The 26142-nt window shown below is 45.6% G+C and overlaps 1 long non-coding RNA gene and 1 pseudogene across 1 annotated transcript; one reads left to right on the top strand and one right to left on the bottom strand.

Moving 5' to 3' along the window:
* On the top strand, nucleotides 1–25648 carry LOC144337288 (uncharacterized). Its single transcript, XR_013410255.1, has 5 exons — nucleotides 1–1473; nucleotides 8086–8130; nucleotides 21687–23197; nucleotides 23503–23590; nucleotides 24713–25648. It is a non-coding gene; the product is annotated as an uncharacterized LOC144337288 (long non-coding RNA).
* On the bottom strand, nucleotides 7063–7710 carry LOC720076 (ubiquitin-conjugating enzyme E2 E3 pseudogene; annotated as a pseudogene).
* Nucleotides 25649–26142: the final 494 nt, after the last annotated feature.

Below are 26142 nucleotides of genomic sequence, written 5' to 3'. Positions count from 1 at the left end.
AGAAGCCTTTTACATGATGAAAGGCCACAAGGTTAGGATTATGGGAGGTAACTGAATTCTGCTAAAATGTAGGTATAAACATTAACCAGCCATATGGAGGTCACAAGATTTGTAATTTTCCTAATTGCTCCTATAGATAACATCACTTTTGTCAAAACCTAAGATTGGTCTTTGAGGTGTTTTTCAGGCTTTTCCAATTGGGCAGACCAGCTCAGGCCACCTGGACTTCTTATTTTCTTTATTACTTTTTAACCTCCAGTATTCAACCACCTGGAGCTCTTCACTGGTACCAGAGAACTGGCACCACCCGATCCTGTGACCCCTCCCCACCCAAAAACTTACTCAGCTCCGGGATAGTTTTGGACCCTCCTATAATTTCCTCCCCAACCAATCAGGCACACCAATTTCCTAGCCCCTTGCTCCAAATTATCCTCAAAACCCCTAGTCTCCCAGCTTTTCGGGAGACGGATTTGATAATTAACTCTTCTCTCCCTCTCCCACTTGTTCGACTTGGCTAGCCCTGCGATTATTAAACTCTTTATTTGCTGCAAAACCCTGCTGTTTTCAGTGCACTGTCTCCTGTGCAGAGGCAAGGTGAATCCGGATGATAACAGACCTAGCTTCCCATGCCTTGCGCCCCAGGTGTCGCTACGAACGTTTCTGGGCTGGGCACAGTGACTCACGCCTGTAATCTCAGCAGTTTGGGAGGCTGGGGCCAGCGGATCACCTAAGGTCAGGAGTTTGAGACCAGCCTGACCAACATGGAGAAACCCCATCTCTACTAAAAATACAAAAAGAATATTAGCCGGACATGGTGGTGCGTACCTGTAATCCCAGCTACTCCGGAGGCTGAAGTAGGAGAAATCGCTTTAACCCGGTAGGCGCGCCATTGCACTCCAGCCTGGGCAACAAGAGCGAAACCCGTCTCAAAAAAAAAAAAAAAAAAAGTTTCTGGAAATGAGTACAGGGTTGACTCTGGAGTGAATGGAGACCAGAAAATAAAGGGATTTCTATTTTGTTCGGTGGGGCGTCAGCATGGAATTGGACTATCACTGCATGCAGAGTTTGCATTTCCCCTTCCAGTTGGCATCCCCTTCACAGACAATTCCAGGGCTTTACTAAACTTAATTTCGATAGCAGGAATTTTCCTGGATCCAATCGCAGACTTTGCTTCGCCCCAGGGAGATCCTGCTGAGTTGCCTCAGCCTCACTGGTAAATATCGCCTCCTTAATCCGGAAAATAGAGATGCGCTGGGAGCCAGAAGAGGAAAGCACAGGCCCTGCCCCCTCTTTTTTTCCCTTCCCAATCCGCAGCTTGCTGGGCGCGCCAAGCCCAGACTTCCGCCCTGCGCGTGCCGTTGCCTTCAGACCCGGAAGCAGATCGCACGGAGTTAACCTTGGGCCGCAGCGCGTCTGTAAAGATTAAACTTGGGCTTCGCAGTCCTCTGGTGCTTCCGTACCTGGGATCTGCAGGTTCGTACACCCCTGAAAATAACCCCTCCCCAAGGAAATCACACATCGCCGTGAGAGCCGGGGTTGTGTCAATGATTTGGGGGTAAAATCATTCTGAGTCTGAATCCGTCCTGAATCTTCTGCCTTCAGGTCACGTAGACACGTCTTTTCGTTCCATGTTCTCGTTTAAAACCTTTTTTTTTTTTTTTTTTTTTTTTGAGACGGAGTCTCGCTCTGTCGCCCAGGCTGGAGTACAGTGGCCGGATCTCAGCTCACTGCAAGCTCCGCCTCCCAGGTTCACGCCATTCTCCTGCCTCAGCCTCCCGAGTAGCTGGGACTACAGGCGCCCGCCACCTCGCCCGGCTAATTTTTTTGTATTTTTTTTTAGTAGAGACGGGGTTTCACTGTGTTAGCCAGGATGGTCTCGATCTGCTGACCTCGTGATCCGCCCGTCTCGGCCTCCCAAAGTGCTGGGATTACAGGCGTGAGCCACCGCGCCCAGCCTAAAACCTTTTACTGACCCCTCCTCCTGCCCTGCACCACCTAAAGCCCTCACCCACGAGGTGAATTCAGGGCTATGTGGTTCCCCAGCCTCGCCCTCGTCGGCCCCTGTAGCGCAGGGCCGCAGCAGCAGTCCCGGGGAGGCCGCGTCCTCTGCCGGGTCCTAGGATCCTCCAGACCACCACCCCGGCCTAAGGCGCCGTCGCCCCCCACCTCCCTCCTCCTCGTGCCGGGCCCTGCTCGTCCCCAGGTCTCTTCGCAGTCATCGCTTGTGCGTTGGGGAGGCGCCCGGGGCCTGTCCGGTTCTTGCCTGCCCAGCTCCACCCCTTGGAAATGTGCTCCTCCGGGATGCAGGCGTCTTACTCCAAACCCTCCTGTGAATGTGTGGGCTAAAAGGATCAGGAGACAGAGAAAGAGACAGAGAACTGAGAGAGAAATAGAAAAACGAGAGGAAAGAATGAAGGAAACCCGTAAACACATGGCAAAGTAGACTATGAGTGAAGAATTTGCAAAAAGAAGTTAGAACGAAGGAGTTGAGAAAGTAACAGGGAAACAACTGGAGAAATGTAGAGAAAAGCTCGATGTCCAGCAAGCTGAAGGACAGCAAGATAAAGAGAGAGCCAGCAAAGGGGAGGCCCCTCAGAGTGGGGAAGAGGAGGGATTTGGAGCCACTGAAGACAGAGCAGGATGATGATGGGGCAGCGAGAGGGGCAGCTGGTGACAAGGAGAGCAGGGGGAGGCCTGGGCATTTGCGGGTGCCAGAGAGTGAGGACAGCGGGTTATAACAGGGAAGAAGGAATTTAACAGGGAGAGCCACGGGGCAGCAGAAATAACATGTAGATTTCGGACAATGGAAAGATAGGGGAGAAAGACGAGTACGGGGCGAAACAAGTTGCAAGAATGGAGGAGAATATATGGAATTGAAGGATTCGAGGGAAGAAGGGGAGAAAGAGCAGGAGAGGAGAGAGGCACAAAATAAGGAGCAGAAACCCCGGGGGAAACGGGAAAAAAAGCTAGACACAGATGAGAATGGGAGATACAGAGTGAGGGAAGGGAACAGTAATGATGAAAGAGGGGTGCAGGTGAGTGGTGGGTTGATTGTATGTGATAATTGTGACATGTTGATTTCTCTCTCGTGATAAATTTAAATTTTGTTTAAATTTGAGAATAAGAATTGCAGGCCAGGCGCGGTGGCTTAGGCCTGTAATTCCAGCACTTTGGGAGGCCAAGGCGGGTGGATCACAAGGTCAAGAGATCAAAACCATCCTGGCCAACATGGTGAAATGCTGTCTCTACTAAAAATACAAAAATTAGCCAGCATGGTGGCAGGCGCCTGTAGTCCCAGCTACTCAGGAGGCTGAGGCAGGAGGCTGGTCTCGAACTCCTGACCTCAGGTGATCTGTCTAGCTCCATCTCCCAAAGTGTTGACTTTACAGGCATGAGCCACCATGCCTGGTCTTGATTCATTTTTTAATTTTTGTTTTTAATTTCTGTGGTTGAATTATAAGAGTTCCTTATATTCCTAATCACATGTAATTTCAGTTTTTCCCTTGGAATCTTTAGTGTTTTCCATATGTAAGATGGTATCTTCTGTGAACACAGAGCATTCTACTTTTCTTTTTCTGCTGCTTGGCATTTATTTCTTTTTCTTGTCTAATTTCTTTGGTCAGGATTCCAGTAATATGCTGAATAGAAATGGCAAAAGCAGGCTTCTCTTTCCTGATCTTAGATGAAGAGATTTCAGGCTTTCACCATCAAGTATGATGGTAACTGTGAGCTATTCCTAAGTGGCCTTTGTTATGTTGAGGTAGGTTTCTTTTTTTTTTTTTTTGAGATGGAGTCTTACTCTGTCCCCCAGGCTGGAGTGCAGTGAGGTGATCTCTGCTCACTGCAACCTCTGCCACCCAGGTTCAAGCAATTCTCCTGCCTCAGCCTCCAAAGTAGCCGGGAATACAGGTGCACGCCACGGCGCCTGGCTAATTTTGTAGTTTTAGTAGAGACAGGGTTTCACCATCTTGGCGAGGCTGATCTTGAACTGCTGACCTCATGATTCACCTGTCTCAGCCTCCCAAGGTGCTAGGATTACAGGGGTGAACAACTGTGCCCGACCGGATTTCTTGTGTTCTTATCGTGTTGAGTGATTTTATCACAAAAGAATGTGTTCACTTTACAAATGTTTGCTGCGTCAAGTGAGAAAATCATGTCATTTCCCCCTTTAATTCTCTGAATGTGGAGTATTACATGGATTGATATTCGTGTGTTTTACCATCTTTGCATTCCAGTAATAACTCACATGTCATGGTATACGACCTTTTAATATGCATTTGATTTTAACTTGCTAGTTTGGGGGAGGTGTTCTGAAAATTATTTTCCCCATCCATTGGGGATATTTTTCTATATTTTGTAGTAGCTTTGCCTTGCTTTGATGTCAAGGTAATGCTAGCCTAATAGCATGAGTTTGGAAGTATTCCCTCCTTTCCCATCTTTTCAGGGTTTGTTTGTTTGTTTGTTTGGAGACCAAGTCTTGCTGTGTCACCCAGGCTGGAGTGCAATGACGCGATCTCGGCTCACTGCAATCTCCACCTCCCAGGTTCAAGCAATTCTGCCTCTGCCTCTGGATTAGCTGGGACTGCAGGCACCCACCACTATGCCTGCTAATTTTTTTTGTATTTTTAGGAGAGATGGGGTTTCACTGTGTTAGCCAGGATGGTCTCAATCTCCTGACCTCATGATCTGCCTGCCTCGGCCTCCCAAAGTGCTGGGATTACAGGTGTGAGCCACTGTGCCTGGCTTTTTGAGGTTTTTTTTTTTTTTTTTTTTTTTTTTTTTAAGTTTAAGGATGATTAGCTTTAATTCTTCTTAAAATGTATGGTAGAGTTGGTAGAGTTCTCCACTGAAGTTACCTGGTACAGGACTTTTCTTTTGAAGAGGTTCTTGATTATTGATTCAACCTTCCTACAAGTTACAGGTCTGTATCTTTTATATTCATACTAAGTATGTATGTTATGTGTTTCCAGAAATCTATCCATTTCTTCTTTATTTCCTTTGTATAGAATGAGTTGTGATTCCTTTTTGATTTTAGTTTTTTAAGTCAATTTTTGTCAATTTTCTTGAATTTGTCAAAGTATCACCTGTTACTTTCACGACTTTAGTGCTTTCTATTCTCTATTTTACTTCTTTCTCTTTTAGTCTTTATTTCGTTTTTATGTATGTTTTTGTTTAGTTTTTTCTTTTTCTACTTCGTTGAGGTATAAACTTGGGTTGTTGATTGGAAACTCTTATTCTGTTTTTATGTAGTCATTTTCAGTTATAAATTTCCTCATTAGGAGTGTTTTTGTTGCATCCTATGAGGTTTGGTGTGTTGTGTTTCCTTTTTCTCCACCCTCCAAGCTGATTTACAAACTATGTCACTGTTTCTTTCTTTTTTTCTTTTTTTTTTTTGAGACGGCGTCTCACCCTGTCACCCAGGCTGGACTGCACTCGCATGATCAGCTCACTGCAACTTCCGCCTCCTGGGTTCAAGTGATTCTCCTGCACAACCTCCCGAGTGGCTGGGATTACAGGCACACGCCACCACGCCCGGTTAATTTTTGTATTTTTAGTAGAGACGGGGTTTCACCATGTTGGCCAGGCTGGCCTCAAACTCCTAACCTCGTGATCTGCCTGCCTTGGCCTCCGAAAGTGCTAGGATTACAGGCGTGAGCCACCGCTCCTGGGCTTCACTTTTTCTTTCAATAATCCCAGTCAAAAGAGACAGAATGCAGTCTGTCATGCAAATGCCCGACAAGCCAGAACAGTGGATTTAAGTTTTACTCTTTTCTTTTGTCCCTAAAAGAAAATAATGAGAGAAGCATGCTGCCCTGTGCTGGGGAGGCAATGGGATGGAGATGAACAAATTTCCACAAACTTTCCCACCCATTCAGTCCAATTTTGCATCGGTGTTCATTGAATACTGCGGCTCCCTTACTGGTTTCCAGACTTTTTTCGCAAAGATATTTTTGATGAAAAATTTTTTGTTAAGTTGGTGTCTCCATGAGGATATGAGGGCCTAGCATTTGCTAGTCTGTCAACTTGCTGGCTTTACTTTTTATGTCTTATTTATTCCACAGACTGTGTTTAGAGGTCCAGGGATTTATTTCAAATCACGTAGGAATCAGCAAAAGAGACACCATTACTTTTATATGAGAAACAAGATTTACCCTCAAATTTTTATATGGCACTACTATTCATATTTAGCACATTATTGTTTTTCTTCACTAATAGGACCATGCACAGAACTAGGCAGCAATCTCTATCTGGCTTTGTTTTCAGAACACACATCTCTGGCTCATCATGGTTGCTCATGTTTGTAATCCCAGCACTTTGGGAGGCTGAGATGGGTGGATCACTTGGGGCCAGGAGTTCGAGACCAGCCTGGCCAACATGGTGAAACCCCCTCTCTACTAAAACTACAAAAATTAGCCAGGTGTGGTGGTACACGCCTATAGTCCTAGCTGCTTGTAAGGCTGAGGCATGAGAATCGCTGGAAGCTGGGGGTGGAGGTTGTGCTGAGTCGAGATCATGCCCTTTCTTCCTTTTTCTTTCTTTCTTTTTTTTTTTTCCTCCTTCAGGAGTATGTTTATTGTGTTTGAGATGATACATCAGGTGCTGTCTGAGCTACAAAGGGTAAAAGGAAATCCTCTTATTACAGACAGACAAAGGTAAAAGGTAAAACACTTTTCACAACAGCATGAACCACATACTCAGAAATAGATCTCGGTTTAATACAAATGACATAATTCCTAGTCATCTACAGCTACTTTTATCACTTCATGCAGATAATGAATTAGGCTAAAATGCACTATAATATTTGGTAGATTTCAGGACCAGTATCCTTAGTACATCACAAAATACATTTTGATATCCCAGAGAAGCAAGACTTGCAAGTAGGCATTTTAAATATAACTAATCTACAGCTGCAAAGTTCTACTCTTGATCGCATTTACCTTTTTGGGCAGTCTCCCAGGCTCCAAAGGATAAAAGCAGAGTAGAATCACTGTAACATATACACAGAAGTTCATATCGTAAAGGCTATAAAGTTTTGCAGCACAGTGAGAAGATGCCTTCCGCTCCTTCACACTGCATACAAATTATGTGAATTATGTTGTGTATCTCTTGGTCCGCTGTCTGGCTATCCTGTCGTGTTCTGTGCTGTTGGTCAAATACTGAGTGGCTATGCTTCCACCCGAGGATCTGCAGGGTTGCAATCTGTCAAAAGGGAACAAATGGACAGCAAAACCTTTGAAATAGTCAAAGCGGGACTCCAGTTGTCTTTAAGGATGTCCAGACAGATGACTCCCTGACTGTTGATGTTGCAGTGATAGATTCTGATGTGGAAAGTAACCTTTGGTGGCTTAAATGGATAATCTGATGAAAATGTGATATCCAGAAAAAACACACCACCTTCATATACAGAACCCGGTGGACCAAGTATAGTTGATCTCCATTCATAAATGTTATCTCCTTAGGCCCAGCACTGCAATTAGGAGAAGGATCAAGGGTTTATTTGAGCTAGCTCCTTCTGAATACTTTTAGCACTAGTGGATAACTTAGCAGTGGTTTTGCTAGAGAGTTTGGTGTTTTTTCTTCTGCTGGCTGGCAGAAGGTTTTCTTTCCTCATGTTCTTCAGCCTCTGGAGCGGCTGGGTCTTGCTTGTCCACATCTGCCACTGCTGATGCTGGGGCTGTCACCATCAGACCTTTGCCTATCACTGGACATCTTGGTGAAGTTATCGCTTGGAAAACTCGGCCGCCTGCCTGGCCTGTTCACACGCCACTATGGTGTGGGGGAGGAAAAGAGAAAAAAACTCTTCCTTAAGGAAATGGAGGCAGCTGTGGCGGGGGAAAAGGGGAGAGAGGGAAAAAAAGAAGCCGAGGAGGCTCTGACCGGGGAATGTGGAACACTGAAAGTCAGAGGGGGTTGTGCAGTCAGATCACGCCCATTCTTTAAGAATTGTACTCCTTTTGTATTCTTAAACTTTAAAGATCATATTTGGGAAGTTTAAAATAAGTATTTTTGTGTAATATTTACACATTTCGATATTATTTACCATCTGTACTCAATTGGAAACCTATTGGTCATTATTTTTTGTAGATATCTCTTCGAAAAGCATGATGGAATTCTCATCAACAGAGCAAGGTAATACAGGAGAAGGTTTCTACATAGGGATGTTGGAAAGACATAAAAGTCATCACATTGGAGATTTTTGCTTCCCAGAAATTAAGAAAGATAATCATGACTGAGTTTTAGTGGAAAGAAGATGAAAGAAATGGCCACGAAACATCCATAACAAAAACCAAAACGTTTACTGATAGTACAGAGTGATATGATCGAAGGCATGCTAGAAACAAGCCTATTAAAGATCACTTGGAGTAAGCTTTCGTTCGCATCTGCCTGAACTGCACGTATTTCAGACCCAAAGGAAAATTGGTAATCCAGTGGAGAAGTCTATCAACAATGCCTCCTCAGTTTCAACAGCCCAAAGAATTTCTTGTAGGCTCCAAACCCATATTTCTCATAAGTATGGGAATAATTTCCTCCATTCTTCATTATTCACACAAAAACGTAAGAGAAAAACCTTGCCAATGTAATGAGTTTGGCAAAGCCTTTAATTGTAGGTCCCTTTGTAAATACTTCTAATGATTAGTGTTTGGCTTACTGGACACGGCTTTGAAAAACATGAGTTTGGTCCTCCCATCATAATCTACCTAAAAGGTAGGTACAAATCAACACATTTGATAGGTTGTTGGGAACAAGCCCCCCCAAAATCTGGCCATAAACTGGCCCCAAAACTGGCCATAAACAAAATCTCTGCAGCACTGTGGCATGTTCATGATGGCCATAACGCCCCCGCTGGAAGGTTGTGGGTTTAGCGGAATGAGGGCAAGGAACACCTGGCCCACCCAGGGCAGAAAACCACTTAAAGGCATTCTTAAGCCACAAACAATAGCATGAGCGAACTGTGCCTTAAGGACATGCTCCTGCTGCAGTTAAGTAGCCCAACCTATTCCTTTAATTTCCCATAAGGGATACTTTTAGTTAATCGAATATCTATAGAAGCAATGCTAATGACTGGCTTGCTGTTAATAAATACGTGAGTAAATCTCTGTTCAGGGTTCTCAGCTCTGAAGGCTGTGAGACCCCTGATTTCCCACTTCACACCTCTATATTTCTGTGTGTGTGTCTTTAATTCCTCCAGCACCGCTGGGTTAGGGTCTCCCCGACTGAGCTGGTCTCGACTATAGGTGAAATTAAAAGATGAAATTGTATCAAGACAAAGAAAATTGTGGTTGAAATTCTTTGTATACTGGGAGAGGAAAAACTGGCAGTTCCATGGCACAAATCAAGAAATATTGATAAAGTAAAGATCACTAAATTGGTCTATGTAAAATTAAAAATATCAGTCGGGCACGGTGGCTCATGCCTATAATCCCAGCACTTTGGGAGGCCGAGGTGGGTGGATCACCAGAGGTCAGGAGTTCAAATCCAGCCTTGACCAATATAGTGAAACCCCATCTCTACTAAAAATACAAAAATTAGCTGGGTATTTTGGCATCCGCCTGTAATCTCAGCTACTAGAGAATCAGGCAGGAGAATTGCTTGAACCTAGGAGGCAGAGGTTGCAGTGAGCCAAGATCACGCCATGGCACTCCAGTCTGGGAAACAAGAGTGAAACTCCTTCTAAAAAAGAAAAAAGAGAGAGAGATATAATGGACAGTGTTGTGGAATGAATGTGTCCATCCCAGAACATATATGTTGAAATTCTAACCCTCAATGTGATGGGATTAGGAGTTGAAGACTGCGGGAGGTGATTAGATCACAGAAGGGAACCCTCAGGAATGGATGCATGCCCTTAACACAAGAGGCACCGAGAACTTGGTTCGTTGTCTCCCTGCTCTCTGTCTGCTTGAGGCCACAGCAGAAGATATATCACCCAGCTACATCTGGACCACATCGGCTGCAAAGCACATCATTAACCTTGGCAAAGTAAACTTTCTAAATTGAGACCTATTAGATACTTTTGGTTCACAAGCTCATGAACACAGAAGAAATCAAGATAGAAAACAAACGATCTGATGAAAAGCATAAAATAAGTTCATAAATCTGAACTCCATATATATTGAACATAGAGGAAATGGTCTTCTCAAACTATGTGTGTTTATATTAGATCGCATTTTTGAAAGACATTTCTAATATTTGATTAACCATCCTATGTAGTTTTAGCCAATATAAAACTGAAAATAATAAATGATCAATTGTATACATACATTTAACTTCTTAATATTTCCCATAGCATTGCTATTACTATTTATGTTATTGGAGTAGGTGCTCAGTCTGTCTTTGATATATTACCGGAGTGGTGTCTTCCACAATGGTGCTTAGACTCTGTGGTGTACGAGTGGATAAACTGTTAAGCAGGAATCTAGGAGAGCCAGGATGTCAAAGCTCAAGTCCTTTAAAACTAGGAAGACATACTCCTTACTGCACAAGTCAAGGTCATAAGATGTTAATGGTTAAGGAAAGCAGCTTATGGTATCTGCAAGGACAAACTCCTACAGAAACACAATGTCCACATGACCCAATATCCCATGACAATGTATGCTTCTAAGATAATTACAGTCATGCTTTCAAGTACTTACACACTAAAATACCAAGGATCGCTTTAAATCAACAAAGTAGTAAGTTTTGTCACACTATCAGCCCACCAGCAGTTAGCTTAGCTTTTACGTAAGCCCCTAAACAAGAAAAACTTGAAACAAGAGGCATTCCCCCTGCTTTCTGAGGAACCCTACTGTGTAACTAGTAGCATTTTTTTTGTTGTTTTTGTTAAAAAAAAAAAAAAAAAGGAGTTTCGCTCTTGTTGCCCAGGCAGGAGTATGATGGTGTGCTCTGGGCTCACCACAACCTTCACCTCCCAGGTTCAAGCCATTCTCCTGCCTCCACCTCCTGAGTAGCTGGGATTACAGGTGCCCACCACCATGCCCGGCTAAGTTTTGTATTTTTAGTAGAAAAATACAAAATTAGAGACCAGCCTGTTGACCAGGCTGGTCTCTAACTCCACCTCAGGTGATCCGCCTCCGGAAGTGCTGGAATGACCTGTTTTTCTTTTTAATTTGAAAGTGGTTTAAATGCAAAGCGCCTTTTGTGAGCAGGTAAAGACGCCTGCGGCGGGGGGCGGGGGCGAGCTCCCCACAGCCTGGGGTAGCTGGGGTAGGGGGAGGGCGAGGTGGCAAGGACCTCGGTAAGGGGGTGGAGTGCGGCGCTGGTTGCAGCCAGGACCGAGATTTAGAACGGCTTGTTTAGGTGCCCGGAGCGGTGGCTCACGCCTGTAATCCCAGCACTTTGGGAGGCCGAGGCGGGTGGATCACGAGGTCAGGAGATCGAGACCATCCTGGCTAACACGGTGAAACCCCGTCTCTATTAAAAATATAAAAAATTAGCCGGGCGTGGTGGCGGGCGCCTGTTGTCCCAGCTACTCGGAAGGCTGGGCCAGGAGAATGGCGTGAACCCGGGAGGCGGAGCTTGCAGTGAGCCGAGTTCGCGCCACTGCACTCCAGCCTGGGCGACAGAGCGAGACCCGTCTCAAAAAAAAAAAAAAAAAGAGATGCTTCTTTAAGCAAGGACCTGTGTTGTTTGAGTGGATAATGGAAAATGGAGGGTGACATGCATGTGGAACTGCCTATTGCACACTGGAGGTGAAGGACAACTTTCCCGTCCTTTCTTTTCTCAAGACATTTATTTAGAAAACTTGTAACTGTATTTTCTCTGTCTTCTTTGTTTTTTGTTTTTGTTTTGTTTGTTTGTTTGTTTTTAGACGGAGTCTCTCGCTCTATGGCCTAGGCTGGAGTGTAGTGGGGCGATCTCTGCTCACTGCAACCTCCTCCTCCCTGGTTCAAGCGATTCTCCTGTCTCAGCCTCCCGAGTAGTTGGGACTACAGGCGCAAGCCACCACGGTCAGCTGATTTTTGTGTTTTTAGTAGAGACAGGGTTTCACCATGATGGCCAAGTTGCTGTTGGTCTCCTGACCTCGTGATCCGCCCGCCTCTGCCTCCGCCTCCCAAAGTGCTGGGATTACAGGGTTGAGCCACCAGGCCCGGCCTCCTATAATTCTTAAACTGGAAATTACCCAGATAGCTAATGTCAAATAATAACCTTAGATCCTAAATTATGACAAGTTTGTTTACAAGCATGTAAACAAAATTACATTTACCCGGCTAATTTTGTAGTTTACCTGGATTATTTACACACAGAAAGAAACCCTGTGCTAGCTGATGTTTAAAGTTATTAAAGTTTACTTTTTTGGCCGGGCACGGTGGCTCACGCCTGTAATCCCAGCGCTTTGGGAGGCTCAGGCAGGCGGATCACGAGGTCAGGAGATGGAAACATGGTGAAACCCCCTCTCTACTAAAAATACAAAAAATTAGCCGGGCGTGGTGGCACGCGCCTGTAGTCCCACCTACTTGGGAGGCTGAAGCAGGAGAATGGCTTCAATCTGGGAGGTGGAGGTTGCAGTGAGCCAAGATCTCGCCAGTGCACTCCAGCCTGGGTGACAGAGCAAGAATCCGTCTCAAAAAAAAAAAAAAAAAAAAGAGGTTGTTTCGTTTTTGCAGGAACTCTGATGAAGCAGGCATTTTAGGTAAAAATGATTATAATTTTATTCTGACATCAGAGCAGAACTTATTGTTAGAGAAGATGGAGCCATATTCTTCTACCTATTATTAAATTGTTTTTTAAATTTTAAACACCACACAATGTATGTATGTGTTGTGTAGTGAAAGTCTAAAGAAAAGTGCATTTATGCATCCCCTTTCCTGTCCAGCCTTCCACCCGTTCCCATGGCTCAACGGGGAATCTCTGCTGAGAGTTCTGTGGCAAGTCAGCATAAGTCCTGCAGAAATATATTCAGACATCATTTTGAGATTTTAGAAAAAAATCTTTGATGAATGCGCCTGTGGCCCAGACTGGAGTGCAGTGGTGCAATCTCAGCTCACTGCAGACTCTGGCCCCCAGCTTCAAGCGATTCTTGGGCCTCAGCGTCCCGAGTAGTTGGAGTAGTTGGGACTACAGGTGTGCACCACCAAGCCTGGCTAAGTTTTTTTATTTTTTAGTAGAGATGGGGTTTCACCATGTTGGCCAGGGTGGTCTGGAACTCCTGGCTTCAAGTGATCCTCCCTCCTCAGCCTTCTAAAGTGCTAGGATTACAGGCGTGAGCCACTGAGCTCGGCATGAGAAATGTTTTGTTGCGGTATTTTATCCTACAAGTTTTGAAAATTTCCATGTTTTGAAGGTAGGAAACGAGAGCTTGCTGTTTTTCATCTTTTTTGGCGCATTCTCTGAATGAAGACACGTGAATCCTTCCCAGTTTTTCGCTGTTACCGCGCACTCCACGCTGGCTGCCTGTGAGTGTGCTGATTTCGCTACATGTATCTGGAGGGTTCCTGCAGGGGGCGCTATTGAGAAACTGATGGCTTCTTCTAGGATGTGGCATTTCCTCTTATCTTAGATCTGGGAAGATTCCATCCCTACTCCCAGCTGCAAAAGCGCCTTCTCTGAGAACACAGCACCATGTGTCCTGCAGCCTCTGCATTTCAGGCTCAAGCGATCCTCCCAGCTCAGCCTCCCAAGTAGCTAAGACTACAGGTGTGCACCACCATGTCCAGCTAATTTTTGTATTTTTGGTAGGAACAGGTTTTCAACATGTTGCCCAGGCTTATTTTGAATTTTTGGTCTGATTATTTCTAAGTCTCTGTTTTGTTAATTTGTGTTTAATTCCTTGGGATCATCCATGTTTTCTCTTTGTATATCTGGTTAAGGTCTGTTGGAACTTCAGCAGTTCAGAAATCAGCCAGCTTTCATGGTTTTTGGTGTCTGACTTCAGTGAGGAAGGACACTCTCCAATCAGGCTGGCTAGAGATTCCTGAGACCTCTCCAGATTTTTCTGTATTTTCATTTTTTAATTAATTTGAGACAGAGTCTCTGTATGTCACCCAGGCTGGGGTGCAGTGGCACAATCTCAGCTCACCACAATTTCTGCCTTGCAGGTTCAAGTGATTCTTCTCTCTCAGCCTCTTGAGTAGCTGGGACTACAGGTGAGCGCCACCACACCTGGCTAAGTTTTGTATCTTTAGTAGAGATGGGGTTTTACCATGTTGGCCAGGCTGGTTTCACACTCCTGACCTCAGGTGATCTGCCCACCTCGGCCTCCCAGAGTGTTAAGATTACAGGCATGAGCAACTGCACCCAGCCTTATGTTTATTTTCCTTTTTTAATTTATTTTAATTTATTTTTTTGTTTTTGGGGACAGAGTCTCGCTCTGTCGCCCAGGTTGGAGTGTAATGGCTTGATTTCGGCTCATTGCAACTCCGCCTCCCGGGTTCATGCCATTCTCCTGCCTCAGCCTCCCGAGTAGCTGGGACTACAGGTGCCTGCCACCATGTTTGGCTAATTTTTTGTATTTTTAGTAGAGACAAGGTTTCACCGTGTTAGCCAGGATGGTTTTGATTCCTCAGGTAAGTGATATTCCTCAGTGGATTATTCTGTCTCTTTGCTTTCTGAAATGCCAAATATTGTAGCCAATCTTCTCTGAGCCTGAAGCATCCTGCCTCAGTGGTGCACACCTGCAATCCTAGCTACTCAGGAGGCTGAGGCAGGAGAATTGCTTGAACCCGGGAGGCGGAGGTTGCAGTGAGCCGAGATCACAACACTGCACTCCAGCCTGGGTGACAGAGCGAGACTCTTTTCCAAAAAAAAAAAAAGAAGAAGAAGAAATGTTTTATTTTTATAATAGTTGAAATGATGTTAGGTATTTTCCATTGTCATCAGCTATCACAGTAGTGACTTAAAAGTAAGAAGAATTGGGCCAGGCGTGGTGGCTCACACCTGTAAACCCAGCACTTTGGGAGGCTGAAACGGGCAGATTACTTGAGGTCAGAAGTTCAAGACCAGCCTGGCCAACATGGTGAAACCTCCTGTCTACTAAAAACACAGAAATTATCTTGTGGTGGCAGGCACCTGTTATCCTAACTACTGGGAAGCTTAGGCAAGAGAATCGTTGGCACCCAGGAGGCACTGGTAGCTGTGAGCTGAGATCGCATCACCACACTCCAGCCTGGGTGACAGAGCAAGACTCTGCTTCTACCCTTGGAATTCTCGCATGTTCTCTCCACTAGGTAAACCCCTGTCAGTTTAGTTTTGAAGCTGTATCTGTTATTTAGGTGGTTATATTCAAAGCTGAATCCCAGACATCTGGATTCAGGTGCTTAGGTTGACATTTTTAGCTATTTGATATGTGGCCACTTTCCTAGAGTGTGTGTGAGGCAGTTCTCTCCCAGTACAAATCTTGTCTCATGGGACAGTTGTTAGTTTTCGGCTGAGGACATGGGAAGCGCTTAGAAGAGTGTATATAGCACATGGGAAGCATTCACAAATGCTCGTCATGGCTATTGCTGTGATCATGCCAGTTTTCCGATTTGGACATTCCTTTCTTTTTCTTTTTCCTTTTTTTTCCTGTCTTTTTCTGCCTCCCAAAGTGCTGGGATTACAGGCGCGAGCCACCGCGTCCAGCCCTGACTTTCCTTTCTTTAAACCCGCCGAACTTTGTCATCTCTGAGACAGCACTTGTATTTTAGCTCATCCAGATAATGAATATCACGTGTTATGTTGAACATAATATCTAACATATCTGTAGACCCTTTGGATTGCTGCGGCTAACAGGTCGATGATTCGCCGGGCTTGGCGTTCATTCTCTTTGTGGTTTTCCTTACAGCTTACTGCGTCCCTGTTTACAAACACCTGGTTATCTATCTATCTATCTATCTATCTATCTATCTATCTATCTATCTATCTATCTATCTATCTATCTTTGAGACGGAGTCTTACTCTGTCACCCAGGCTGGCGTGCAGTGGCACGATCTTGGCTCACTGTAAGCTCCGCCTCCCGGCTTCATGCCATTCTCCTGCCTCAGCCTCCCAAGTAGCAGGGACTACAGGTGCCCACCACCACTCCTGGCTAATTTTTTGTATTTTTAGTAGAGACGGGGTTTCACTGTGTTAGCCAGGATGGTCTCAATCTCCTGACCTCGTGATCCGCTCACCTCGGCCTCCAAAAGTGCTGGGATTATAGGCGTGAGCCACCGCGCCTGGCCTCTGGTTAGCTATTTCTAATAACTGTGACGTATTCATCCCTGCAAACCCGGCCTGTTTCTACAGTTTTCTTCTAATGTTTTCTGCGCTTTGACTAAAGTCACGTTAATCATGCGCTGATTTTCAGGGCTATCGGGATGGAAGGGAGTATACATGCAATAGGCCTCACACAGCCTCTCCTAGAACTGTGCTGGAGTTTCCTTTTTTCCCTGGATGATCTCAGAGGCCTTGTTAACATTTGTGGCCTTCCGGGCTCCCCTCTTTAATCCTTCCAGGAGAGCTGCCCTGTGTCGGTTCAGCCTTTGCATGTCCTCTCTTTCATTTGGGTCCCACCGGGGGTCGGTTCCTAGGAACTGGGTGCTTACATACTCTTGGGGGTTTTGGTAATCAGCCGGTGCCTGTTCCTCCAGCCACTTAGTTGCTGCTTGGAGCTCTCTCCACCTTTCATCTGTGTTAGAGAGGGACATGAGCATGTTCTTCCTGATGAGGTAGCATCAGCCTAAGTGGGGTTATAGGTCAGGATGATAGTTTGGAAAAGAACAAGTAGAACTTGTGGCTTTTCAGTATAGGATGAAGTGTTTTTCCAGTAGAGAAGGTCGGCAGAGGTAAAGGGCTGGTACACAAAGCACGCCTCTCCACCATGTGCCCATCCTCATCTATCCCAGTATACCGCTGCTCTCTCAGGGGAATTTGTATCCCAGTTTTGGGTCGTAAAGGAGCTGCCAAGGGAGGGGTTTCTCCCTAGGCTTCACATCCTCTCTTGTCTACTCTGGGTGGCCTAGAGGTGTGTGTGTCTTGTGGAGGCGCAAGTTCTGTGGGCTAAAGAGTGGGGAGCCTGTCTCCCTGGTAAGGGGAAGGCACCACCAGGATCACTGGTGCCATCTCCTGCAATGGGTCTTCTGGTGTTGGGTCGGACAGAACTTTAGGAGTTTTTTTCCTTTGGCAGGTGGAGCAGGATCTTTCCTTGGCTATCTGTCCCTTTGCTACTAGCACTGCTGCTGCCAGCCTTCTTAGCCACTGTGGGGGGTCTAGTACCAGCTGTAACCAAATGTCTATGTACAGGAACTGGTCTGGGTGTCCTGGCTTTCCAGTTACCTTGTGCCATTTGAAACAAGAGACCTGTCCAGGCTTCCTTCTGGGGGCCAACCCACTTCTAATGCTGGCCAATCTACCTCACACAAAGTTCTAAGTTTCTCTGGTGTCATAGTAACTCCATAGTCTCTGTTAAATCCTTTCTTGAAATTTTTCAACATAGTTCATAGCGGAGTGGGCTTACTTTGTGCCTGACCCATTTATCCTCAAGCAAAACAACACTCACACTACAAGAAAGAAAGGGTAAAAGGTCACTGACTCGTCTAATTCACACTAAATCAAAATCAAAACCAAAGCCAAAGTGTCATTAAAGGCACACCTGTTCATCAAGCAATTCAAGCCAAGTTAAAACCAAAACCAAAGTGCCAATGAAGGCACGCCATGGGTGATCAGGCCACGCTTCCACTCAAATGGAGTGGGCAAGTTCCCAAGACCAGTGTTACTGTGTTTCAGATGACTGGGTTCCAAGTGCCAGTTCCTTCCCAGTGTTCGGCCGCTGCGTTGATCCTCCATGGGGGGCCTGCCAGGCACTGCTCTGATGAGGTGTTCCACTGGGGCAAATGCCTACCCGGGAGCACTCTCAGGATCCACGTCGCTCAAGCTGGCCAGAGTCTTCTGGAGGGATGCTCCACAGGGCAGGGCTAAGCCGCCGAAGGGGCTGCCTCAACCATCCATTAATCACCTTGCTTCCCAGTCAGGGAATCAAGAAATACAGCAGGACGAGCAGAAGACAAAACCCCTCAGACACTGGGTTAAAGAAAGACGTGGCTTGATTCGGCCGGGAGCATCAGCGGACTCGCGTCTCAAGAACCGAGCTCCCTGAAAAAGAAATTCCTGGCCCTTTTAAGGGCTTACAACTCTAAGGGGTCTACGTGAAAGGGTCGTGATAGATCGAGCAAGCATGGGGAATGTGACTGGGGGCTACATGCATCAGCTAATAGAACAGAAAGTTTTGCAATGCTTCTTCACACAATGTCTAGAATTTACAGATAACGTAAGTAGTTTAGGTCAGGGGTTGATATTATTATTACTATTTTTTGTTAACCACCAGGGCCGAATGGTGGTGCCAAGGTTGTCTGGCTATTTCTCTTACTTCTGTTTCTTTCTAACTTTTTGTTTTCTTCCTTTCCTCCTGTCTTGAGAACTAGGCAAGGGGGAAGGAGGAGGGCCTTCTCCTATCTCAGAATATTCTCCTGTCTCAGAATAGAAAGAATGGGAATGGTCGACTTTACACCAACACATTCCATTCCCAGGGACGAGCAGGAGACAGAAGCCTTCCTCTTATCTCAACCTCAAAGAGGCCTTCCTCTTTCACTAATCCTCCTCAGCACAGACCCTTTATGGGTGTCAGGCTGGGGGATGGTAAGGTCTTTCCTTTCCCACGAGGCCATATCTCAGGCTGTCTCATTGCGGAAACCTTGGACAATACCCAGGCTTTCTTGGGCAAAGGTCCCTGTGGCTTTCTGCAGTGCATTGTGCCCCTGGTTAATAGAGAATGGAGAATGGCGATGACCAAGCGTACGTGTTGCAAACGTGTTGTTAACAAGGGGCATCCTGCACAGCCCTAAATCCGTTAAACTTTGATTCGATACAGTACATGTTTCTGTGAGCACAGGGTTGGGGCTAAAGCTACAGGTTAACGGCATCTCAAAACAGAAACAATTTTTCTTAGTACAGATCAAAATGAAGTTTCTCATGTCTTCCTTTTTTACATAGACACAGTAATAATCTGATCTCTCTTTCCTCACACAGGAAATTGAGAAAGATATTCATGACTTTGAGTTTCAGTGGCAAGAAGATGAAAGAAATGCCCATGGAGCACCCATGACAAAAATAAAAAAGTTGGCCGGTAGTACAGACTGATATGATCAAAGGCTTGCTGGAAACAAGCCTATTAAAGACCAGCTGGGATCAAGCTTTTATTCATATTGGTCTGAACTCCACATATTTCAGACTGAAGGGAAAATTGGTAATCAAGTTGAGAAGTCTACTAATGATGGTTCTTCAGTTTCAACATCCCAAAGAATTTATTGTAGGCCCCAAACCCATATTTCTTATAACTATGGAAATAATTTCCTCAATTCATCATTACTCACACAAAAACAGGAGGTACACACGAGAGAAAAGTCTTTCCAATGTAATGAAAGTGGCAAAGCCTTTAATTGTAGCTCACTTTTAAGAAAACATCAGATAATCCATTTAGAAGAGAAACAATATGAAAGTGATGTATGTGGCAAGGTCTTGTTGTTGTGGTGGAGACGATATCTCACTTAGGGGAATTTTTTTTTGTTTGTTTTCAATTATATTTTCTCAACATTTAAAAAGTGAAGTAAAGAGTATTTCTTGGCCAGGCGCAGTGGCTCACGCCTGTAATCCCAGCACTTTGGGAGGCCAAGGCGGGCAGATTACAAGGTCAAGAGTTCAAGAACAACCTGGCCAACATAGTGAAACCTGGTCTCTACTAAAAATACAAAAAATTATCCGGGCGTGGTGGCAGGCGCCTGTAATCCCACCTACTCGGGATGTTGAGGCAGGAGAATAGCCTGAACCCAGGAGGCGGAAGTTGCAGCAAGCCAAGATCTGTGCCACTGCACAGCAGCCAGGGTGACAATGTGAGGCTCTGTCTCAAAAAATAAAATAAAATAGGGTATTTCTTGGGCCAGGCACGGTAGCTCACGCCTGTAATCTCAGCACTTTGGGAGGCTAAGGGAGGCGGATAACTTAAAGTCAGGAGTTCGAGACCAACCTGGCCAACATGGTGAAACCCCGTCTCTACTAAAAATACAAAAAAATAGCCAGGTGTGGTGGCGGGCGCCTGTAATCCCAGCTACTCAGGAGGGTGAGGAATGAGAATCGCTTGAACCCGGGAGGCAGAGGTTGCAGTGAATTGAGATTGCACCACTGCACTCCAGCCTGGGTGACAGGGTGAGACTCCATCTCAAAAAAATAAAATAAATAGCTACTTCTCAAATAAGCTTTAGTAGAATTTTGTGAGCTCATATCGGTTTTTTTTTTTTTTTGAGATGGAGTCTTACTGTGTTGCCCAGGCTGGAGTACAATGGCACGATCTCAGCTCACTGAAACTTCCACCTCTTGGGTTCAAGTGATTCTCCTGCCTTAGCCTCCCGAGTAGCTGGGACTACAGGTGCCCGCCACCACGCCCGGCTATTTTTTGTGTTTTTAGTAGAGACAGGGTTTCACCATATTGTCCAGGCTGGTCTTGAACTCCTGAGCTTGTGATCTGCCAACCTTGACTTCCCAAAGTGCTGTGATTACAGCTGTGAGCCACTGCACCCCAGCCTCACATCATTGTTTTTTAACTATGTGTTCAAAATTTTCTCCTTTGACCCCACATTTCATTAGAAGTATATATTTTTAACTATTTTAATATAGTTTCTCTATGAAATGTATTGTGTTCAGTTTACATCGAAGACTGCATGCTTTCTAGTCTGTATCATATATTGGAAACTTTTTCTGGTACCTGATAAATGATTTTAGGTTGTTTCAATGTGTATTTGATAAAGATGTCAAGGACCTACTTTCTTTCTCTTTTTTTTATTTATTTTTTTTGATGGAGTTTCACTCTTGTTGCCCAGGCTGGAGTGCAATGGTGTGATCTTGGCTCACCGCAGCTTCCGCCTCCGGGGTTCAAGCGATTCTTCTGCCTCAGCCTCCTGAGTAGTTGGGATTATAGGCGCCCACCACCACGCCCGGCTAATTTTGTAATTTTAGTAGAGATGGGGTTTCTCCACGTTGGTCAGGCTGGTCTCAAATTCCCGACCTCAGGAGATCTGCCCGCCCCAGCCTCCCAAAGTGCTGGGATTTCAGGTATGAGCCACTGCACCTGGCCCTAGGACCTATTTTCTTTACACTAACATAAAAATTTAGTTCAAGTAGCCTATCACTCCATTTTCTTTCCTTATGTCATCTGATAAAATGGTGAACTGTGAGCTTCTAAGTAAACATTCCCCTCGAGTTCCTCTAGTCCATAATATTCTTTGCAGATGTTGAAGGATGGGCTGGATTGACCTGGAACCTTGTTCCAGCAGAGCCCATGTGTTCATGAAGAAAACATATGCTCACAGCTTAGTTCTACCGCTGCCTGAATTTCAGTGTTTTAAAAACCTATAGCTATGTGTTCACAATTGTGTTTATTTTGAACGTTATTACTGTCATTTTTCTGGGAAAATAATTACATGTTTACGATTCGTGCCATCAGAATCTTGGATGTTGAAAGGGACATTTCTTTTATATAAATGATGGTCCTGGAATTGTTTTTTTCCTTTTTCTGAGACGGAGTGTCACTCTGTCACCCATGCTTGAGTGCAGTGGCACGATCTTGCCTCACTGCAATCTCTGCCTCTGAGGCCCAAGTGATCCCCCCCGGTCAGCCTCCCAAATAGCTGAGACCACAGATGCACACCACCATGCGTGGCTAATTTTCTGTACTTATGTTACAGATGGGGTTTCACCATGTTGCCAGGTTGGTCTCAAACTCCTGGGCTCAACTGATCCACTTGCTTCAGCCTTCCAAAGTGCTGGGACTACAGGAGTGAGCCACCACACATGGTCAGTCCTGGAATTTTCTAGAGGAGGATGACCAACGCTGTCTGTTGACCCCTCCTGGCCATCACATGAAAACCAGCAACTCCTCCTTCCAAAACTCAGAGATTCTCAGGATGACTTGGTGAAACGTCCCCCGCTGTGAACCTCAGTGAGCCCGCCTGTAACATACAGGTTAGGGAGAAGACCAGAAAAGCTCAGTCAGAGTGACACTGACCCTGAAATGATGAGCACAGTGGAGTGTGTGGCTTTTCCTGTAGGAGAGGGAGGTGCTTAGTTGTAATTTGAATTTTAAGTGGATTCCAGTCCTCCAAAAATGTAAAAAACAAAAGCACAAGAATGGGAAAAACAGGGGATTAGACTCAAATCACCTTGAACCTTATCATCTCATGGCTTTAACCCACCTACACGGCTCCATGTCCCCGGCAGGCCTCGCCACTGAGCTCTACAGTCCTGTGTCCAGTTGTCTCCTCCTCTATCGGGACATCAAACAGTCATCTCCACCTTCCTGTGTCCCTAAGTGACTTCTTAAACCCCCAAACACATTCCCTTGCAGTCTTCCACGTCTCAGATGAGGATGACAGTGCACTTCTGGGAGCTTAGCTGAAATTGACAGCATGTATTTTAAATATGGGAAATAAATTCCATTATTTGTAAGTGTTGTAATGTATAATGTAAAGAGAAAGTTGTGTGTATACATGAAAGGAGTGAGAAAATACATCATTTCCAAAATTCTTTTGAGATATGAGAGAAAAATGTTTCATAACCTCATCCTTAGGGATCTGTGCTCCCAGGACCCCTCTGACCTCATCTCCTGCCTGTGTCCTCCTCACTCCCTCTGCTCCAGCCACGCAGGCTTCTTTCCTTTCTCTGGGACTGAGGTTGCTTTTGTCTCAGTGCCTTCACCTGAGAAGTCCCTCTTCCTAGGACTCTGGCCCCTCAGCTGCAAGTAACAAGCAGCGTTTCTTCCCTAAGCCTTGTTCTGACATTACTTTCTCTATGGAAACGTTTGTGATCGCCCACAGTCCCCATTTGACATGGCAGCTCCACCTTCACCCCCACCTCTGGTCCATGTTGCCTGTTCTGTGTGATTCTTTTTGCTCCTTCGCTGTTCACTGGATCCTGGTGGGAACAAGTACGGAAGCAGAGAGCAGAGCCAGAAGGTGGGGCTGCACTGGGCTGGTGCCGTCTGAATAGAGCAAAACCCTAGCTTCACATTAGGGTTCTCAGGCATTTTGCAAATACATCTTTTATGCTGTTTTATTGGAGATTGCTGTTATCATAGGATTAAACCCACCCTCAATAATTCTTACAATGACGCTGGTGATTCTCATCTGTGTCCAGCACTGAACGTCAAGGAAATTTCTTTCATCTTGAGAACTGAGATCCGCCTGTGATCCACAGGGAGGTGAGGGCGCTGTGCTCTGCATGGGGTTTGGTTAGGGCCAGATCTGTGCCCTGAAGATCTGTGCCCTGCTTCAGCGTGTGTGTGGACTTTTCCAGGAGGGGAGCAAGATCTGAAAATGGGTCAAAATTACCCTTGTAGGTCTTCCTGTGGGACGTTCTTATCTCTGCATGATCTCGGGTGCAGTGGGCAGCAGAGGACACTCTTTCTCCTGGGTGAGGTCTCCCCTGTGTGTGTGATTTGTCACAGGAAAGGAGTGAGTGGTTTCTAAACATTAAATCTCTATTATTATTATTTTTCACATACAGGATTGATTTCCAAAGAGTCATGTTACTTGGCTTGGTGGAAGCCACCAAGAAGAGGAAAGAAAAGGATCCAGGGATGGCTCTTCCTCAGGTGAGTGATATTCCCCGGTGGATTCCGCTGCCTCTTTCCTTTCTGAAATGCCAGGTATTGTGGTAGCCAGTCTTCTGTGAGTCTGAAGCGTCCTGCCTCACACGTTTGCTGGCACTCACCCATGCCTTTTCTCAGTCCTTGTCGTCTTCACTTAAATTCCATCTCCTATAACCTAGTGAATGAGCTTGGGAAGAGGCTCCCCTGGGCATGGTCCTGGGAAGGGCTCACACGAGACATGGATGGAGATGGGGTGAGGGTCCCGTGCTGTCAGTGATGTTGGGCAGCAGGGATTGTTCAGGGGCCACATCTGGATGCACGTTCAGTACTTTGTGGACCAGATCAGAGAAACTGTGACCAGATCAGAGAAACTGTATATGAAAGTCATACATTAATGTGCAGTAATATCTGGTAAATTCTGGAAATGGAGACAAATTAGGGGAGATATTTTGTGTCTGATTTTGTAATGGATTTGAAGCTACACTAGTGAGTCAATATGTCTGACTTGAAACTTTCTTTTTTTTTTTTTTTTGAGACGGAGTCTTGCTGGGCTCACTGCAAGCTCCGCCTCCCGGGTTCACGCCATTCTCCTGCCTCAGCCTCCTGAGTAGCTGGGGCTACAGGTGCCCACCACCATGCCCGAGTAATCTTTCATATTTTTAGTAGCGATGGGGTTTCACTGTGTTAGCCAGGATGGTCTCGATCTCCTGACCTCATGAGCCACCCGCCTCAGCCTCCCAAAGTGCTGGGATTACAGGCATGAGCCACTGCCCCAGTCGAAACTTTTTTTTAAAGAGACAGGGTGTCACTCTTGGGCCCGGTCTGGAGTGCAGTGGAACAATTCTAGTTTACAGCAGCCTCAGATTTGTGGGCTCAAGTGATATCCACGTTAGCCTCCTAAGGAGCTAGGATGACAGGCATGTGCCACCACACCTGGCTAATTCTAATTTCGGAGAAGGTGAGAAAGAGCTATGTACAGAATGAGGGAGGGAAACAGTAATGAAGACAAAGAGGGACCCTGGGTGCAGATGTGCGGTGAGTTGATTGGATGTAATGAGGAAGTTATGACATGTTGCTTTCTCTGTTTAGGAGGTAACAAATTTAAAATTTGTTTAAATTATACAGATGAGAATGAGAGTTGCCAAACTCCTGGGTCTACGTGTGGTGCATTTTATAATTATGGCGGCAGAGGTGAGCTTCCCTTTGCAACCCCTCTTCAGCCAGAGGACAGTGACTTGACTCATTAGTTGTGGATCCCCCTCTTCCCTTTTCATGGATGGGGTGGGGGGTGGGAGAGTGAAGTAGGGTAAGAAGCGACTGAGTCTCTGTTACTACATCGAACCTGATAAAAGAAATATTAAAAGTGCTTTTGTTCTCTTTTTGTGCTGGGTTTTCTTTTTTTCTAGTTCCTCCTCATTTCATTTTTTTTTTAAATTTAAATTTTAATTTTTTGAGACCCTCTTACTCTTGCCCAGGCTGGAGTGCAGTGGCAGGATCACTCCTCACTGCAGCTGTAACCTCCTGGGCTCAAGTGATTTTCCCACCTCAGCCTCCTGAGTAGCTGAGACCACAAGTGTGCCCCACCATGCCTGCCTAATGTTTGTTTTATTACTATTGTTATTTTTTGAGACTCTCTTTGTCATCCAGGCTGGAGTGCAGTGGAAGGATCCAGGCTCACTGCAACTTCTGCCTCCTGGGGTCAGGCGATTCTCCTCCCTCGGCCTCTCCATTTGCTGGGATTACAGGCGTGCACCACCACGCCCGGCTAATTTTTGTATTTTTAGTAGAGATTGGGGTTTCTCCACGTTGGCCAGGCTGGTGTCAAACTCCTGACCTCAAGTGATCTGCCCACCTTGACCTCCCAGAGTGCTGGGATTATAGGTGTGAGCCATTAAGCCCGGCCAGATATTTGTATTTTTTTGTAGATACCAGATTTTGCCATGTTTTCCACGCTGGTCTCGAACACCTAGGCTAAAAAGATCCAGCTGTACAGGTCTCTTAAACTGATGCGATTACAGGCATGAGCCACCACGTGCAGCCTGTTTTTTAATTAAAAAAAAAATTACTGGCCGGGCGCGGTGGCTCAAGCCTGTAATCCCAGCACTTTGGGAGGCCGAGACGGGCGGATCACGAGGTCAGGAGATCGAGACCATCCTGGTTAACACGGTGAAACCCCGTCTCTACTAAAAAATACAAAAAATTAGCCGGGCGCGGTGGTGGGCGCCTGTAGTCCCAGCTACTCGGGAGGCTGAGGCAGAATGGCGTGAACCCGGGAGGCGGAGCTTGCAGTGAGCTGAGATCCGGCCACTGCACTCCAGCCCAGGCGACAGAGCGAGACTCTGTCTCAAAAAACAAAAACAAAAACAAAAACAAAAAAAAAATTACTTATGAAGTAAGTTTTGGTAGAATCATTTTTTTGAGATGGAATCTTGCTCTGTCACCCAGGCTGGAATGTAGTTTTGTGATCTCGGCTCACTGCAACCTCCACCTCCTGGGTTCAAGCAGTTCTCCTTCCTCTACCTCTTGAGTAGCTGGGACCACAGGTGCATGTCACC

The sequence above is a fragment of the Macaca mulatta genome, chromosome 19 (genome assembly GCF_049350105.2).
Source record: "Macaca mulatta isolate MMU2019108-1 chromosome 19, T2T-MMU8v2.0, whole genome shotgun sequence".
NCBI classification, from domain to species: Eukaryota; Metazoa; Chordata; class Mammalia; order Primates; family Cercopithecidae; genus Macaca; species Macaca mulatta.
The sequence above is the reverse complement of the archived record's forward strand: the minus strand, read 5'-3'. Positions and strand labels throughout refer to the sequence as shown.